Source organism: Xiphophorus hellerii, chromosome 22 (genome assembly GCF_003331165.1).
Source record: "Xiphophorus hellerii strain 12219 chromosome 22, Xiphophorus_hellerii-4.1, whole genome shotgun sequence".
In the NCBI taxonomy this organism is placed as follows: Eukaryota; Metazoa; Chordata; class Actinopteri; order Cyprinodontiformes; family Poeciliidae; genus Xiphophorus; species Xiphophorus hellerii.
Window position 1 is genome coordinate 30,376,087 of NC_045693.1, and position 20,174 is coordinate 30,396,260.

Below are 20,174 nucleotides of genomic sequence, written 5' to 3' on the forward strand. Positions count from 1 at the left end.
TGACTGTTTGAGGTTGTGGACAGGTGTCTTTTATACTGATAACGGGTTCAAACAGGTGCCATTAATACAGGTAACGAGTGGAGGACAGAGGAGCCTCTTACAGAAGAAGTTACAGGTCTGTGAGAGCCAGAAATCTTGCTTGTTTGTAGCTGACCAAATACTTATTTTCCACCATATTTTGCAAATAAATTCTTTAAAAATCAGACAATGTGATTTTCTGGATTTTTTTTTCTCCTTTTGTCTCTCATAGTTGAGGTATATCTATGATGAAAATTACAGGCCTCTCTCATCTTTTTAAGTGGGAGAACTTGCACAATTGGTGGCTGACTAAATACTTTTTTGCCCCGCTGTATATTGTTTTTGTTGTGTAATTGTAAAAAGAGCAAAGACACAGAGAAATCCCTACAGACTCACTGGAATGATACTAAGTAGCTTGTCACTGAATTTTTATTTTTATTTTGGTGGGTGTGCCCCTGTCGGTCAAGGGCACTTGGAATTATCCTAACTTTTCCCTCCTATATGGCACCCCTGTGTGTGACTGTCACCAGTCTTAAATGTTATGGTAATGTAAGCGTGCAGCCGTGTGTGTGTGTGTGAGCAGATAAAGCAGATAGAGAAAAGACAGAGTCCTGTTGTCCATAACAGAGTGTTCCTTATTAATTTCTTGTAACATTTTTGGTATATAAAGTCACAAGATTCATAGTTTCTTTTGCAAAGGACTTTTTAGTCCCATTAGCCATTTGGTTTTTCACAATGTAGCAACAGGGCTTTTTTTCTATTTTTTGTATTTTGTCCATAACTTAGTCTTTGTTAACACATTAAATCCACTTTACACCAAATTAACTTTTAGCCACAGATGGTTTTTATTTATCTATTTGTTGTTTTTTTTTACCCCTCCAGGGGGTCTTTTTTGGGCTCTAGTGTCCCTTATATGACAGTGGGCTGACAGGAAACGGGGAAGGAGAGGGAGGAAGACATGCAGCAAATATCGTCGGGTCCGGGAGTCGAACCCGTGACGGCCGCGTCGAGGACTCGAGGCCTCCAAATATGGGTCGCGCTAACCCCTACGCCACCACGGCACGCCCCTTATTTTTGTTTTTTATTCGAGTAGCAGATAAACATGTAATCACATCTCTAATTAGTCAAATCACAGGCTGTTACTCGTTGGCTTGTCTTGTTACTCCACACTACTGCTCCTCGTCCCTTATCCCTGGTTTCCTCATGGTCTCTTCTTCTCTGGTTGGGGTTTAATTTTGCTTAGTTTTCTTTTTGTTCCTTGAACTTTTTTTTTTTTTTTTGTAAGTCTGATTTTTAATTAAATCTACAACAGAACTTTGACGTCTCCTGCCTGCTACATTTGGGTCCACACTTCTGTAGAAGCAATAATCACACTGCTGACGTTAGCATCCACACTTTAATGGTCGCCATTAACCGTTAACAACTTGCGTTCCGCACTCCCCACACACAAACCCCCAAGGACCCCAGATCTAGCCCCGCCTCCCACTCCTTACATCTCACACATGCGCAGTATGCTACTTACAACTTAACAATCTCCCTTCTTTCTTTAAAGAACACATAACAGGCTAAAGAAATTTTTAACATTCTAATTTTACTTATTTTAACTCCATTTACTTGAACTTAACTTATGTAAGGAACAGTAGTGTTTGTTTTAATCTTTAAATTGCCATTTAATCTTTAAATTGCCATTTCCCTTTACTTAGGGCTCTCAGCAGTCCAAGAGCAGATGCCCCCACTTTTGTTAAGCAGTTGGCAAGTTGGTCTTTGGTAGGTGTCCATATGATTTCCTGAATTGTCCCAGAACCCATAAGTTCTTTGATGCTGCTGATCTCAAGCCGGAGTCTCTTTTCAGTTACACATTTTGTGGATTTGACAGCATCAAGGAGGGAATGGTTGTCCGTTACACAGGTAATGGGTAGGATGTTGCGCGTGCCATCACCAACCATGAGCTCTGAATAGAGTGTAGTAAGAAAGACAGCACTATCAATCCCATCTGCTAGTGCTAAAGTCTCTCCAGCTAACGTGCTACGTACCACTCTCCTAATCCGTCTGGATTGCCAGCATATGGGTGAAAATTTTCCATCGTCTCCCATCAGCATGACAAAATGTCCTCCTTGTGTCCCTCCATCTGAGAGGTTTCCCATTGAGGAATCGCTGAACACCACTAGCTTGTGGTATTTGCTGTCTCCTAAGCATTGGAATCTAAGGGTAACTTCCTCAGATTTAAGTTTTCTGATCAGTTTGTTTGCAGAGTGTAATGTTTGAATTGTACCATGTTTTGTGTTTGACGCCAGGATAGATATGTCACACATGATGTCAGGTCTGCTCTGTCTTGCTACCCACAGAATCTGTCCAATCTTGGATTTTAACATGTCCATTTCTGTGTCTGTTAATGGAGCCTCCCGCTGTGGTGCTCTGATGGGATCCATAGGAATGGGCTGTAGGTTTTTAATGTATGCACGCTGTTGTACTCTGATTTCATTCTGCAGAGAATGAACCTCCATTCCAATGTAGTTGAAGCTGTTATGTTCTTCTCTTCCAACTTGAAAAGCAGTTTTCAGTTGGGGGATAATAGCTGAAGAAAACCTGTCTGAACCACCCCATACAAAGTCATCTACATGGCATGCAAGAACTCCTGTCACCTTACAGAAATCATCTTGCCAGTAGAAGACAGCTGGATCAACTTTTGACACAGTTCCTCCCAGCTTCTGCATGGTTTCTTTCACCTTGTTGTACCAGAACAAGGAAGCATCTGCCAAGCCATAGACACATTTATTTAACTTCCATACGATTCCTTCGCTCTCTGCCTCTTGAGGTGGACGGAGATACACATCCCGTGTTAAATCTTTACCTTGCAAAAAGGCTGCTTTGATGTCCATAGAGTTCAGCTTCCATTTATTTTGGCATATAACAGCTATGACCATCTTTAGAGATTCAGAGGAACAAGTGGGTGAATCCTTAGGAAGTTCTTGAATGTTAATTTCTTCAAAGCCTCTTGCAACCAGTCTAGCTTTGGGTACTATGTCTACTTGTGTTTTCTTGAGTGTGCACACCCACCTCGTTGATATGCATTTCTGACCTTCATCTTTTTCCTCCACAAATACATTGTTTCTTTTCCAGTTCTCAAGTTCAGTTTGTTTAGCGTGTGAGAAGATATCCTCGTTCACTACTAATATATCATCTCTGTTGTCAGTATTGGCCTTGACATTTTCAACCACTTCGAGGTTGCTTACTTGTCCCATATCAATGGATCCTGTGGATCCAGCAATTTCCTCTGGCTCAGTATATTCTAAGTTGTACCAGTTTTTGTGTTTCCCACTGGCTTTCCCTGCACGGCTTGTTATTTGTCCAGCATATTTTTGACCTGTTTCTTTGTCTGTGTATTTAATTCCTTGTCCAGCTTTTAATTTTATTCCTTCACTTATAGTTGTGTGTGTCAGTGGGAGACCATCCCCTTCAGGTTGTACTGGATCACAGAAGGATTCACTGTTTTCTGCAACACCAAGTGATTCATTGTTTGTTGGTGCCATCTCCTTCTCATGTTCACTTTCAAAGTCATGTTCTTCATCAAGTACCGCCGCTGGTGTCTTTGAAAGGTGGTCATCCATTTTAAATGGATTTTCGCTTTCCCCTAGTTTCTTTTGTGTCTCATTCATTTTTTTTAGTTTAGACTGGTGTACTCTGACATACGTTCCACCATGCCTGACGAATATTACTACACCATCTTGGCCAATAACCACACCTGGCCCTTTCCACTCCTGACAGTCTGTACGTTTATAATAGACTTTGTCTCCTGTTTCATATTTGTCATCTGTGGGTCGCAGCTGTTTTCTGAGGGCTCTTCGGATCCTCTCAGAACATTCAGCCTCAGCAAAGGCTTTTCTCATGCCATGCAGTGTTGCAGTGTGATGACCCATCCATGTGTTGACATCAGTTTCCAATGCTGGAGGTCTATCAATTAGAACTGAAGGCAGGTTTGGATTTTGACCAAAAACAAGTTGATAGGGACTGTAGCCATGTACATTGTGCATGCTGTTTTTTGCCATCAAAGCCCAGTCCAGAGCCATTTTCCAGTCACATTTGTTGTCTCTCTTTACCTTGAGTAGCATTTCAGTGAGAATCTGATTGTGTCTTTCCAGTAGGCCAGTTGCTCCATGGACTGTATCCAGCAGTGGCTTTAACCTCAATGTTAAAATGTTCAGCCATGTCTCTTATTTCTTCATTGTTAAATTCACCTCCATTATCAGTGAATAATCTGCGTGGTGGGCCATGAACGCTTATCCAGCAGTGAATAAAGTGCTTCACTATCTCTTTTGGTCTTTTTGTGGTGATAATACTCCCTGCACTGAATCTTGTAAAATGGTCGATGGCATGTAGATACCACAAACCTGGCTCAAGCTCATGTAGGTCCACAGCTACAGTTTCATTATACGTTGAAGCCATGGGTAAACCCACTGCAGGTTTAGGTTTTGCTCTACTGTACCGGATGCATATTTCACAGTTTTTTACAATTTCCTTCAGGATTGTAATGCTTTCATCATCGGTGTTGCCTGAGCAAGACAAGAGCTTTTGTAGTCTGTCAACTGAGGCATGTCCAAATTGTTTATGTAGCTTTAGCAGTACTGTTTTTTTTTCTTTGGTTGTCATGTTTTCTGTCACAGTGAGAATTTCATCTTCATCATTTGGTGTCTCACTTTGTTTAAACTGGTCTTCATTATTGATATTTTCCTTTCTTAAGTTTACACAATAATGTCCAGAAGATGTCAGCTCAAGTTTTACAGGTTGGTCAAACATCATTGCTTTGTCTTGAGCAATGTCTAAAACAGCACTCGCTCTCTTCAGTGATGTTTTGCTCAAAAGCATCGGTATATCTGCTGGAACTACTTCTGTCTCAGTGTTGCATTTAGTTTTTCCTATTGTTGCAGGAATAGTCACCTTTCTTGTGGATTGCACCAGTTTTCCATCCCCAAACCGGAAAGGTCTTGCACTCTTTTCATCTTTAATCTTTATTAATTCTCTCTGAGGCAGCCCACTTACATAATCTGCAAGCCATTTTTCACCACACACAGTTCTTGTACAGGCAGTGTCAATCACAGCAGATCCCAAAGCTTCTACCATGAATATCTGTGTGTCAGATGGGAATTCGTCTGAAAACAGAGTAATATTACATTCTTCAACATTGTCTTTTGATCCCTCAACATTTGTTAGCTTCACATGTTCTCTTTTATTGGGACAGTCTTTTGCCCAGTGATAAGTGCTCTGACATATTGCACATTTAGTTCTTCTCCCATACTTGTCGAGTGGATTAGTCCCTGCAGCTGTTCTTGGGCTTTGCTCTGAGTTAGAACTCCGTTCACGCTTGCCTGTGTATTTGGTGAAAAAGGCTGAGTCGCCCTCTTGTGGAGGATAGACATCATCACCGAAGATTCTTTTCAAAGCCGATTTCATGTTGTCAAAAGATACAGTGGAACAGGCGGTAAGAGCTAGCTGTTTGTCTTTAACGTTTAGCCCCGCGGTGTCTAATAGCTTGAATGCTAACACTGCATCCGGTAGTTCCATTTTGAACTTATGTAACTTGTTGTACCGTCGTTCAAATTCGATAATGTAATCCATCATGGACGTGTCGCCACGTCTGTCGATCCGATCAAACTCCGTGTAAGCTTCGTACTGTCGATCCTTTTCTTCTTTTAAAAACACTGAATCCAACTTGTTTAAAAGAACGCTCATTCCTGTATCGTCGTTGAGATGTTCCGCAGCGATTTCCAGCGCGCTCTTCCTGATAGCGACAGGGTAACTGCTAGGGCCTGCTTCTTTTTGTCCAAGTCGGTAACAAGTCTCCAGATTTCAATTTCATTTTTCCAACTTTCGTAAGACGTCTTCTCGTCGAACGGTGGGGGAACTTTGTAATTTCCAGCAGCGGCCATCCTCTGCTACCAATTGTAGAAGCAATAATCACACTGCTGACGTTAGCATCCACACTTTAATGGTCGCCATTAACCGTTAACAACTTGCGTTCCGCACTCCCCACACACAAACCCCCAAGGACCCCAGATCTAGCCCCGCCTCCCACTCTTTACATCTCACACATGCGCAGTATGCTACTTACAACTTAACACTTCAAGTTAAGTTGTAACCACACACATCATGACAGACAGTGGTAATGCATTGGACTTTAAAGTCCCTCTGCTCATCATGGTCAGTTTGGAATGAATATATGTAATGCAAACATTTAAATATAAATAAAAGTTGTTTTTTTTAAGAACCACAATAAAGTCTCACTTTGTTACAAAATAAAATGGCAACAATGTGCTTTTGTTCTTAAATCTTCAAGTTAAGAACTAAAATTTAAGCCAAAATATTTGCTGAGAATGGTGCATACTGTATCAGTAAAACTCTGTCAAAATATTGCCACTGATGCATGACGTACACTTTAGTGGACAGGTGATCATTTGTAATTTCTCTAAATACAAAGTTGTTATTTGTAAACTACATCAGTAGTATTAGTCTTTAGTAGTTGCTTCATGTCACAATATATTTTTTTTACCTTCAAGAGTTTTCTACAGTAGAAGGAGGGCCTGGATATTCCTGAGTTGGTCGGCATGCTTTTTCATCTGTCTGCCATGTTGGATTTAACTACATTTTCTTGCACTTGCAGTGGATGGCCAGTAGTTGGCAGTGTATTGTATGATACATTAGTGACCACTTTATCAGTTTGTGTGTATTTACAAAATAAAAATCCATATATACTCTAAAAAATGGCTTTTAACCATATACTGATAAACAAAACAAATTGGGTGGGATACCTGTGAACTACAATACACACAAACAGCAACAGCACACTCAAGTGTGATCCGACCAATAAACCCGGTGTCTCTCACACTAGCATGGAGATTAGGATGGAGGCTAGCACAGAAGCTAGCATGGAGGCTAGCTCTCCCATACCTTGAAAACCTCTGGGCTCCAAGCTGGTGCACTGCAAAAACCTCAAATTTACCAATTATTTTTAGCCTAGTTTCTAGTGCAAATCCCTCAGTTTACTTGAGGTAAAGCAAAACTAACTTACAAGTAACTTTGCAGGAAATAATAGGAGCTGCTTGTTTTAAGTCAATTCCTTAATATTGATTAAAAAGTTCTTGTTTCATTGGCTGATTATTTAAGTTATAAGAAGGGAAAATGTTTTATTAGTGAAATAATCTGTCAAAATGGAACAAGAACTTTTTTCTAGTTTCTTTAGAACAATGAGTTGTTAAAGTTCCTCTGTATGCAGATGACAGCGCAAATCGGTGTCCGTCCTGTGATTGGACAGATAGGTGTCCGTCCTGTGACTGGACAGATAGGTGTCCGTCCTGTGATTGGTGGCTTCCTGTCCATCAGGAAGTTGTGAACAGAGTTTAAAAGCTGCTGCAGAACTGCAGACATTCACAGGAAGCTGGACCAGCAATGGCTCTGCTGAAGGTTCTGCTGCTACTGCTGGGGCTGGGTGAGTCGAACACACTGGACACAGGAGACACTTCCAATGGTTCCAGGGAGGCTGCTGCTCCCTGTGACTCTCAAACTTCCCTTTGATTCTGTTTCAGACTGAAACTTCTTGGCATATTGACTGTGATGCATTTTAATCTTTAAACTGTTTATCCATTTTCTGTTCCAACATCCATGTTTGCACCTGATTTCTGAGTAAAGTCCTCCTTTTTCTTCTTCAGGTGCTTCAGTGAACTCAGATGTTTCTCTGCAGAAGAGAATCATTGGAGGTTATGACTGTGGTGACAGGGAGCGTCTTTATCATGTTCGGCTGGTCAGCAGAAATGGTACTCATAGGAGCCGCTGTGGAGGATCTCTGATCCACCCTGAGTGGATCCTGACTGCAGCTCACTGCTGGAGGTCGGAGGCAGGATGGTAGGAAAGAGACATTAACACAGTTTTATCTGCAGATGGTCAGGTTTTCTGTGTGTTCATTATAATCTAACCTTTTCTGCAGGTATAACATAGCAATGTTGAAAGTTCATCCACGGAGGGCTAAACAGCAGAATCAGATCATCCGACACGCTCCTGTGATTTATACTCACCGTGGCTGGCAGAATGACATCGTGTTGCTGAAGCTTCGGAGAAGAGTAACAGATGTCCCACCTGCTCGGCTACCAAAATGCAATAATCTTCCTCAAAAGTAACTCTTTCTCTGACCAAAAACATGACTTCAGGTTTTCTGTCTCCACTCCTCCAGTCATGCTGACTCTGCTTCAGCACACCTGAGTCAGGTAATCAGGCCACCAGCAGAACCAGAACCCGTTTAGCTCAGGTGTGTTGGACCAGAGACACATGTAAACGACAAACGACACAGTCTCTGAGGACTGGAGGTGGATGTGTCAGTGGATGAAGTCCTTCATGGATTTATTGTCTGTTCTTTCAATGTTCTTCATAACAATGAATTTTCTACATTGTTATCTTGTATTTTTACATTTTATTCTTATTATGTTATAGAGGCGATACAGTTCAGCTGGCAGGGGAGGGATCAACAACAGCTGGCCCCAATAATAAGCGAAGTGAGAGAAATATTGAAGTTATGAGAATAAAATCTTTGTTTCTGTCTCTACAGAGAAGGTCGAGTGAAGAACATGTTTATGATTCTCATGTTTTTCTACAGCACCCTTTGCTACTATTTTACCACATCTTCAGTGTGTCGACATGAAAGTTACTGCTGCGTCACACCTCGAGCCGTTATGTGGGCATATATTACTTACTGAAACACCAAACAAGGATATATGTCTTGTAAGTTTGCGTCTTCAATATCTCTCTACCGTGATCAGAAGACCTTTCTGTTTTACAACATAAATACATATATTGATATAAATTTTTCTACAGGGGGACTCTGGTGCAGCAGTGGTGTTCAATGGCATGATTTATGGTGTGATTTCTGAATGTTTTGAAGAATATGCATGTCAGAAACCAGTTAGAAACATGGATGTGTGTGAGTACATGGATTGGATAAGCCAAACAATTGGGCTTAAATAAAACATAAACTATCATGAAATAAAATTCTCATCAAATTTCCTCAGATATAATTTTATAGTTGTATCTTCATCAGTTTGTTGCACAGGCTTATAGAATGAATAGTTTTGTTTTTTCCACACCTGACCTTGACCTCCCTAATGGAGCTTTCTCTGCCTTAGAAATGAAAACTAAATCAATAAATGAATGAAAAAGAAACATTTCCTGTCTTAATCGTCGTTACATTCATGGTTCAGTTTGTTCAGTTGATGTTTTCCCAGAACCGAGTCTAAAAACAGGAGTTTTAAATCACATGAAGACAAACACCAGAAGTAATTTATTTATTCAGTTTTTATCTTCATTCTACATGGGAAATGAACATGCATCATCTAAACCCTGCAGCTCTGGAGTTACTATTCTTGATTTAGTTCTAGAGAATTTTAAACTCCAACAAGACCAAAGAGTTGTACACAAAAATAATGAAACAGAAGTTACATAACACAACAATTAACAAATAATAAAATTGTAATAACTTAAAAATATATTTTTTTTAAATCACACTTATAATAAAGATACAAAGGAAATAAAAATTTCAATAATTAAAAACAATTTAAAAGTCAAAATCGAATGAAAGTTTTAAGAAAATATTTAAAAACAGAAAAAAGTAATTAATTTCTGGTTGCCACAAATTTAACATGATAGAAAAATTTCTTCTATTACAGTTAGTGTCACTGTTAATTTTAAGTTTTTTATTTTAACACCTCTTAGGCTTACGAAAAGCTATTAAAAAGAATTACTTTACAACCATTAACATAACATTCTCCTGCAAAATAAAGGAAGAAGTGCAAAAATATCGACAGTATTTTCTTTCACTGTTGAAGTTAAAATCTACATTACATGTTTATGTAAAACTTCTCAGAAATTACAATTTGGTTTTCAAGTTTAAATACGAGTAGCATGTGTGTGGAGGATCTCTGATCAGTTGATTCTGACTGCAGCTCACTGCTGGATGTCAGATCCAGGATGGTGAGTCAGGAAACGTTTTACTGAAAATCACCAATAACTGTTTGTTTCTCTAATAATTGTTTTTACGGTTGTTGAGGTAAAAGTAGGGGTTCATCCTAAAAGTGTTTGAAAGACAATTTATAGAATGAGGGGAAAGCACGGAGGGGAGTCCACACTTTCTGATTGACTACCTGTCACATTCAACAGGCTGCGTTCGTTCTCCCGGTCGGGGAAAACCACACACGCAGCGATAGCCAAGACAATCCGACATATTGAATATGTCTGATTTTATATCGAAGCGGCCCCAACGTTCTACAGACTGGACCTAATCAGCCATAACACACCACATACGACTATCTTAGAATGTTGGATGTTCTAAGATAGTCATAAGGGAAAATCGGGGCAAAAAATGTTGTAGTGTAAACTCGGCTTTACACTACTTAACAACAATTTGGTGAATTTGGCAGAAAGGTTGGGGTTTTTTTGTCATTGGTGGTGAATATATTATAAAGCAGACATTCAACACAAAAGTAAAAAACTTATTTCTACTTAGTGGCAGTTCGTTACCAGAAAAAAAACCCTGAACTTTTAACATTAAATTAATAACATGTAATATTATTGTTTATAAAACATAAGCTATTTTAAAATACTGTTAATCTGCTTAAACACAAGAAATTTGCAGTTGGTAAATTTTGCAAAAGTTAATTTCAGATGTTTACTTCATGGCACTCATGTCTTAGCAACAGACTAACAACAAATGTTGTTGTCCAAAAAACATACGATTTCTTCTGCTCTTTTGAAATTCTAATCTTATACTACTTAAATTCACCAAATGAATTGTGCATTTGGTGAATTTTTCAGAAAGGTGTAAAATGTTTTTTGTTGTTTTTTTTGTCATTGGTGGTAAATATATTATAAAACAAACGTTCAACACAAACGTGCAAATCTGATTTATACTTCATGGCAGTTCGTAACCAGAAAAAATAAACACTCATCAAAAGAAGCATTTTTGATTGAATAGACACACTTTTTGTCTTTATTTATGTACAGAAATATTAAGTTTTTGTTCGTTGACTCAGGGCAATATTGCGCAGTTAGACCACTTTTGTTTGATCAGTAACATACACATGAATGTAGTTGAATGTAAATGCACAATTGTCTCCCTCATTTATATTTTTTGCTGTATTATCTACTATTACCCAAAGGAGATGAATGCAAAAACATTTTATGGGAGCAAGAAACTTGACCGAGCAGTTCCTTCTGACAGAGAGGACAGTGAGCTTGATGAGAGTGACAGTGAGGGAGAATGGCCCCAGAATCAGGTTTGAGAAAGAGTTTCAAGATCAGGGTTCAGTCAGTAGTGTAACATGTCACCTCGGGGTGTGTGTGCATGTGTTTGTTTCTGAAAAATTCACCAACTTCACAATTCTTGTTAAGTAGTATAAGTTAAGTAGTATTTCAAAAGAGCAGAAGAAATCTTATGTTGTTTTAACAATAACAATATTTGTTCTTAATCTGTTGCTAAGAGGTGAGTGTGTCTTCTGGTAGCCAAGTGCCACGAAGTAAACATCTGATTTTTACTTTAGCAAAACTTACCAACTGTAAATTTCTTGTGTCTAAGCAGATAAGCGGTATTTCAAAAGAGCTTATGCCTTAAAAGCAATAATATTACGTGTTAATAATTTGGTGTTAAGAGATTAGCGTTTTTCTGGTAACGAACTGCCACGAAGTATAAATTAGATTTTAACTTTTGTGTTAAATGTCTCTTGTAATATATTTACCACCTGTTATGGTCCACACAGGACACACAACATAAGGAATCCAGACCAATTTACATATAGCAGATGTTTTATTAAACCCAAGTCTGGACACAGAGTACTTTTTTAGAAGCTTAGGGTTCCCTCATAAAATGTGCACACACCTCCCCCCCACACCTCCATCAAATTATCATACCACTTCACAGTGTAAAAAAGAGGATAATTTAACGTTAACTTTGGACAAAACGTTTGGCTCTTTCCTCTTTAATTTCCCCGGATCCTCAGCGAGTGGCGGCGTGCTGCTAAAGTGAAAACAACAACAAAGCGTGTTGACGTCACAGATCACAGAGTTTAATCCCATACAAAGCAACGCATGAATCAATTAACAAAGCTGCAGAGGAACAGAGATATGCATTTTTCTCATAAAAATAAAGACAGACACGGGGAAGACAGACAAAACACAAAACAAAGACAAAGAAAAAAGGCAAAAAATAGTGGCCGCTCTCTCTCAATTTTAGCGCTGACCCGAAATTTTATACTGAGTGGGTGTTTCTTCAATTTAATATATGCAGTCAAGGCGTTCCGTTCTTTGACCAATTAGAAACTCCGTAGGGACTCAGAGAAACTTAAGAACCTCCCTGATTTACGGCAAAGATTGAAGGCCGTCTGGTTTTCGTCTCAGTAAAAGGGCGGACCACTTAGTGCTAATCCCTGTCTGGTACGGGCGCCGAAAAGTCCTGAGATGAGATTTCGCAGATACCTCTGAAGTCTCTTCCCCCAAACTCCCTTACTTCTGCCCCATCGGAATGTTAATTTTATTGCTCTGTGTGACAGCGGGGGGCCCCTGCTTGTCTGAATGCCTGCTATTCGGCTCAATTCCCAAATGCTCAACAGAAAACTGTTCCAAATAAGAGTGCTGAATATACCTTTACACATGTTGTAAGATTAACTGTATTAAGCACTAAAAATAATCATTTTTCCTTAACAACAGCATACAAGGTGGTTTTTCTTCCAACAATGGATGTCTTCTGTTCAAAAGATCCACATCCAGTTCTCTTCAACTCAGCTTCGGAAATGAAGTTGATACCAGGCAAGTCTGTTGCTATGAACAGTCCTAGTGCAGTGAATTCCTTGCTGAGCAAGTGTTTCTGTGAGAGAGACACTAGTGAACCCAGTTGTCAAAGAAAATCTTGTAGTTTTGCTGCGTGGGTACTCTCTGGGCAAGGCGGAGAACAATGTTGCCACTTCCACCTATATCTGGCAGCTCAGCAGGTTGTACAGATTTCCCTGCATAGATCTCAAAATTGTGTGGAACGCCACCAGATCCTGCCAGGATGAATATCTTGTAGCTCCATTTCTTCGGTTTTGTCGGGAGATAATGCTTGAGTCTATTTTTTCCCCTGAAAGGGACCATCTGCTCATCTACAGCCAGCTTCTCACCTGTTGGGATTGTCTGCAGCTTTGAGGTAAGATGAGTGAGTGGTGGTCGGATTTCCTGGAGTGGATCAACATTTTCTCCTTGTCTCATTTGATTATTGTTGAAGTGCAGAGACGCTCCTCATCATGAAGGACTCCACCTATCCTGCACACAGGCTGTTCCAGCCGCTCCCCTCAGGCGGGAGGCTGAGGAGCATCCAGAGGAAGACTACCAGGCTGAGGAACAGTTTCTTCCCTTCAGCCGTCAGACTGCTGAACTCGGGCTGCACTAAGTGCAGCTTCTCCTCGTAGCTTATTTACATACAGACACATTACATATATACAGTATATCACTTCATTTACTTTATTGTTCAGTTTGTTTATTTATTTTATTTCATTATTTATCTATTTAATTTTTTTTGTGTAGTTGATTTCTTTATCTGGGACCTGAGTACAAATTTCGTACCACAAACTCTCAAGGTGGTATAACAATAAAAAATCCTTGAATCCTTGAATCATGTTCCAGTTCATTAGCAGTGAGTTTAATGGGCTTGGTGATGTCACACTGAAGGGCATATAATTCTGACTGCTCTACAAGTACTTCCAGAATGTCTTCAGAAAAAAAACATCTTGAAGTACTCAAAGGAGAACATGATGTCTGATTTTGGAAGGCAGCCCTGCCATTCTGGATAATAGGTGATGTTAGAGCAGTGGGATGCTCTCCACCTGGGTGAAAATGGTACATTTCCCCTCGATAAAATTATCATCATCATTCTCCTCCTTATCCACAGATTCATTTTCATCAGTCAAGCCCATCTGTTTTCAAAAGAAACCAGGAAGCATGGAGTTAGAGTAGATTACATACCTCTTTTCACATGCTTACACAGAAACGTTAAAATGTTTTTTTTGTTGCTTTTCTAGGCATTTCAATGCCCCAATGAGGAATGGTCTGAATTTATACAGCACCTTCATAGTCATACGACCACTCAGAGTACTGTGAGTACTTTACACTGTAACCACATCTTCCGGTTTTGTTCTTGTGTTGTTAATTAACCACAGAAGGTAAAAGTGCTGCTTTAGTTCGAGCTCTTACAGCTGCAATCTCTGTAGTCTTTGTCAACAGCAGGGGTTGTAGGGTTGTTGGGTAGAGAATGCCCAGCTGAACTGACAAAGACATGTTTTACCACTTTTTAAAAACAGAGTTTGGGATCTGCAAAACCTTAAATCTGTTTTTATTTATTTATTTTTTTTAAAGAATCAATTTCCCATAAATAACAACTGAGCCTTATCCCAGAAATGAACTGTAAACTACTGGGAAGACATATTTTAACAGTATGTTTCAAACATCGTCTTAACTCATGAACCTTTCCATACACATAGGACGTTATATGTGATTAACCCAGAGGGAACGTCAACAAACTGATGCAGAATAACATCTGGTGAAGCAGCCATAGCAACAGCATGATAAGATGATCACAGGGCAGAGACAAAGAGACATGTTAGTTTTGGACAAAAAGAGGTTTAGTCATCACCGAAAGGAGGAGTTAGTTCAGTTCTCCACTATCAAAGGGGGTCCAGGGCTGAATCACAGATTACACACACCCTTTGTTCCTATTCTTATAACCAGTTACTGTATTTTTGCTCCTTTTCATCCATTGTGTAAATTCTTCAGGATGTTGTGTTTGTGTGGTAGAAGTTTGTCTATATTTGATGATACATGTTCTCCACCAGAGGGCATCATCTGTTCTGGAGCAGCTGGGTTCCCCTGGAGGGTGGAGCTGAGCAGGTGAACACCCGTACACCTGTCTGTCATCATGCCTTCAGTGAAAGTGTAAGAGGATACACTGGAGTGTTTTGTCACCTCTGTATTCTCCTGGAAAATATTTCCTTGTGCTTTCTGTCTGATACCAATTCCTTCCTTGTGATCTTCTCAAAGGTTTTCTTCCAGTTGTCTCCTGGGCTCAGTCTTGAGTACTCCTTCTAGATCCTTCGAAGGAACAAAAAAAAAAAACACAACACCCCAGATATCTGCTTCTACACCCACAGAAAGAGAGAAAACACCATTATAACAATAAAACTGTTTAGCCTTAGTCTGTTTTCCTGGAAGTACCTTGGATTCTGATTTAAGCTCTGTCCACTCATTCGGGAAAGCTAGCGGGAGTTTTTATAACAATGTGGTGGGAGTTAGGCGTTCTCCTCCGGTATAGCGAACCTGGAGCGCCCGGCCAGCTGACAGCTGACAAGGGGAGCTGGCTGTTAAGGCAGCGGGAGCAGACATGTCCGAAAATGACGCAGCAGTATTGCAATTAGGTTATGTTTTGGTGAACCAAGCAGATATTTGAGACTTTCACACTTACATTCTCGCCTAAAAAAGTTGTACAAAATCACGTTGTCATTTAAAGTGTAATATAACAAAATAATTTGTCGCTCTGCTACCCTAGCCTGGTTTGGACCCGCAATGAATTATGGGATACGGTGGGCTGTGAAGGATACACCGGACCCCCCCTTCAAATCTGGGAAAAAAAGGCCACATATGGAGGCCACAAAGTCTTCAAATTCAAACAGGCCTTGTTGCCACGCTATGAGGTAATCAACTGTATCCTCCATCCTTCGAAGGATGCAACCCCTGAATTCGAACACAGCTTTAGAATTGTAGTTTGGCAACAGCAGCAGAGGAAGTGAATGAAGCCGTTCAGTCTGTGTTGTCCACGCTTCCAAATATTAAACACTTCCGACAAAGTCGGCGCAAGAGGAATGTTTTAGTCGTCTTATTACTGCTAAAGATGTGGATCGGCTTGGCTCTTCACAGTGGGGGAGGGTTAGTTACAGTGCATACAATGTCCGTGATGCTTTGTGGTTGAGCTAGCGTATGATATACGTCACAGCCAAATGTTAGTGATTGGCTAAAATCTGAAGCCATCGTCCATGCCTCCAGCAAGCAATTGTTTCTCAATAGCCGATGTTCCAGACCCTCTGTAAGTGAGCGCAGGACAAGGGGCTTGACCAGGCTAGGTGGACGTAACTGGTTCCTGTTATGGCCAGGTTGTTGGAAATTCACCGTGTGATCAGCAGTTTCAGTTTTGGTTTGTTTTCTTTGCTCTCTCTTTTTACAGAGTGGTGAAAACACTTGAACTATCAGTTGCCTTGCCATTAAAATAATTATTTCAGTTTCATTTTTAATTGATGTATCAAATGCATTTTCTTGTTGGTCTTTTGTAGTCTGTCTTCTTTCTATACATGGACAGGATGACATTCTGCTCTTTCCTTTAGCTTTCATCTCTGTTTATCAGTGTGTATGAGCTCATTGAGCCATGTAGGTTTATTTACATTAGTAAAAATGTAAATGTATCTCAGGCTTGTGTGGATGAACTTTGATAATTTATGTCTGTGTGAGCGTCCATGCTCACATCTGCATTAACGCACACTGGGAGGTGGTTGCTGGGGTAAAACAGATGACTTGTCACGTCTGTCTCCCAGGAAGTGCATCTTCATTAGTAACCAATCAAAATCCAATTACAGCCACTATCTTGGCATATTAGGGCCCTGGCATTAAAATGATATGGTGTGTGGCTATATTTCCAATCACTGCAGACTTTAATTACCATCTCCTAGCACACAGACCACTCTGTTAGGACATGGGTGGCAGCTGAGAGATGGTAAGTTAGGAAATGGTGGAAAAAAAGAGCTAAAAAAGAACACTACTGTGGAAAAAACATGAGAGTCTCAGTAAAAAAAAAAATGTGTGGGAGTACTGGTGTGGGAAATGTTTGCAAATCGTGTGTCACTTCGATGTTCGCCACACTTGTCTTATTTCAGCTGTGCACACGGCAGTTAGAATGGGATATTTTTTTTTTTTTTTACAAACAAGCCTCAGGCCGGTTGACATTAGAGACTTGTTTAAGATGACACCCACAGGGCAGCATGCATTCACAAACAGGCTGCTTGTCTTGACTGACAATCAGGTTTAAAGTCTCTCAGTCAGGATGAGAGCTATGCCGAGTCATCAGTAACTGGGGACATAAAGTGATAAAGAAGTACGCAGAGAAAAAGAGAACAAAAAATTAGCATTATTGTATTAGTCTGGCTTGGTTTTTCCTATTTATTTCTTCCTATTTTGAAAATTGATTTAGCAAAGACATGTAAAAACTGACTCTTTGTTTAACAACTCCAGTTATAGACTGCACACAAGCCTCACAAAGACTCGCATAATCTTTGAATATTGTCATGTAAACAACCACAAGGTTTAATGTATCTTATTGGGATTTTATGCGACAGAGAAACACAAAATAGTGCATAATTATGAAGTGAATAGGAAATGAAAAAGATTCTTTCAAATTAAAAACAGAAATCTGCAACGTGCATTTTGTGTTTTGTACCCCAGACTCAACTTTCGAAACACACACTTCATTGTAATTACAGCTGCAGGTCCTTTGGAGTATGTCTTGCCAACTTTTGCAGATCCAAACACTGAAACCTTTGTCTATTCTTCTTTGGAAAGTAGCTCTGGTTTAGTCAGATTGGACGATGAGTGTGTAAAACAGTTTCCAAATCCTGCTGTAGATTCTCATTTAGACATAATTCTGGATCTTAAATGGGGCAATTTTCACACATCTTCTGATCCAAACCTCTGTACTGTAACTTGCTGTTAGTTGTCCAGCTGGAAGGTGAACCTCTGACCGCTCAAGTGCTTTGAAAGCCTCTTGCAAGTTTTATTCACCAGAATTGTGTTGCGTTCAGCTAAATTGTCCCACTACAAGCTGTGTTTCCATTGCAAATGTGCGCAAAACATTCTCAATATTCCACTAATGTTGAAAAAACACAATTTTGTGATCTTTCCATTAGAAAAGCAACACAATTAAAATCACACATAAGTCTGTTCATGTAGTAAGTCTTTAAAGAACATGCACCGCCTTGATCCTTCAATACTTCCTGTCATTTTTAACAAAACATTTTATCACAAAAAAAATAAGCTTTTTTAAAATGGTGTTTCCATTAAGCAAATTTGTTTTTCGAAATGTCAAAACTGCTCAGTTATATGGTCAATGGAAATGCAGCTACTCAAACTGGTTTCAGTTTCCTCACTTTTGAAAACCACCATCATGTTTCATTGTGGGAATGAAGGTGTGCTGTGTTTGGTGTTGAGTTTGTCTTACATGATGATGAAGGTTTTGAGCACATAACCAAAGCGTCTTCTACCCCAAGAAGCATTACCTTACACTTGCTGTTCACCATGAAAACTCAATCAGTTCAAAGTTTGCGTTAAGACACTTTCACAAAGAGTGAACTGTTACTGCCAAGGATAACACAACCAGTTATTAGGTTTAAGAAGCAATCTTTTGTTACATGAAGCCAGGTTGGCCAACAGCTTTGTACCTTATTAAAATCATGATTAGAAAGCTGAATTTTGAATGAGGTCAAATTAAAATATGATATTAAAATTAGTTAAAATATCTGAACACCTTACCCCTCACCCTAAAACTGAGAACCCTCCACATTAGGACCAGCCTGCTTAAGGCCCATCAATCTTCAGAAAGTTAGTGAATATGTCAGACAGGGTCCTAAATAGTGAATACATACACACACATAGAAAGAAACAGATGAAGGATAATTTGCCTCTGGGGGCAAAATTTTAGAAATTGTTTCATCCACTGGTTTAAATGATTTCATGAAATCCTCTGAAAATCCCAGAAAGTGTGCTTCCATTGGCATCACAGCACCAAGGCGAGCAGTAACAGACTGTGAAAGCAAACAGATGGAAGGTAATTCTTCAGTAACAGAACTTTGAATTTAAAACAATTACTGGAAGTCTTTTTTTCCCATCTGTTCCTTGCATTTTATTTTTTTCAGTGTTTAGCTTTGTGGTTTTCTGTTTAAAGAATAAGATATTCTTTCTCAACATTCAGACTCAGGTCTGGATCAAATGGCAAGTCAGTCTAGACTCCAGCCAGTGGAACCTCAGAACTCGACATACAAACTGTCAGTCACGGATGTTCACAATGACTGATTATTAAAAGAGAGACTCTGTTGCTAGCTTAGTGACTTTGACGCTATATTTAACTACCGTATTTTCCCCACTATAAGGCGCACCTAAAAACCTTCAATTTTCTCAAAAGCCGACAGTGCACCTTATAATCCGGTGCGTCTTATATATGGACCAATATTGAGCCTCAACAGGTCTCGCAACTACGGTAAGCAGCCGCCGACTTCATTTTCCCTCAAAGAAGAAGAAGCGCGCGGTGCAGGCTGGGTTTTGTGTAAAGACCCCAAAATGGCTCCTATTAAGAGACATGCTTACGACGCAGAGTTTAAGCTCAAGGCGATCAGTCATGCAGTAGAACACGGGAATAGAGCAGCAGCGAGAGAATTTAACATGAGCAAATCAATGGTGCAGAAGTGGATATATATTGTGGTTGCACTAACGTTTGATTTACCGTAACAGTATCAGACTGTTTTTTACGTGTTTATTGAATCGAGGAAAAGTTCCCCTCCACTATATGTTACACCTTGCTGTTGTTAAAAGATAAACTGTGTCACCAAAATACCACGTCACTTACTTTACCTCGGGGAAAATAATAAAACAGCTGTTTATTCATTTTGGGAATGAACGGAATTTTCAGAACGCTGGTTTGTAATCTATTAATAAAGTTTGACTGACCTATCTGACTATTTTGTTGACATTCCCTTTAGCACAGTTCCATCTAATGGATGCATAACGTAACCCCAGCCTCTACTGTAGCGTCTATTCTATGCGCCTTATAATGCGGTGCGCCTTATATATGAAAAAAGTTTTAAAATAGGCCATTCATTGAAGGTGCGCCTTATAGTGCGGAAAATACGGTATTACAAAGAGTGCGCTGAGTCAAACTGTATCATCGTTATTGGTTTATTAAGGACCAACAAACTCCCAGCGTGGGCTTTATTATAACAATCAGCGTCACCCGGACTACCCAAGCCTGACGCTCTTTTATGATGTCATCACAGGTGGCCATTTGTAGT

At 39.7% G+C, this 20,174-nt stretch overlaps 1 long non-coding RNA gene across 1 annotated transcript; it reads right to left on the minus strand.

Moving 5' to 3' along the window:
- Positions 1-1,294: 1,294 nt before the first annotated feature.
- Positions 1,295-6,196, minus strand: LOC116713802 (uncharacterized). Its single transcript, XR_004337921.1, has 2 exons — positions 6,153-6,196; positions 1,295-1,371 (listed from the first exon to the last, which is right to left on the minus strand). It is a non-coding gene; the product is annotated as an uncharacterized LOC116713802 (long non-coding RNA).
- Between the last annotated feature and the right edge of the window lie 13,978 nt (positions 6,197-20,174).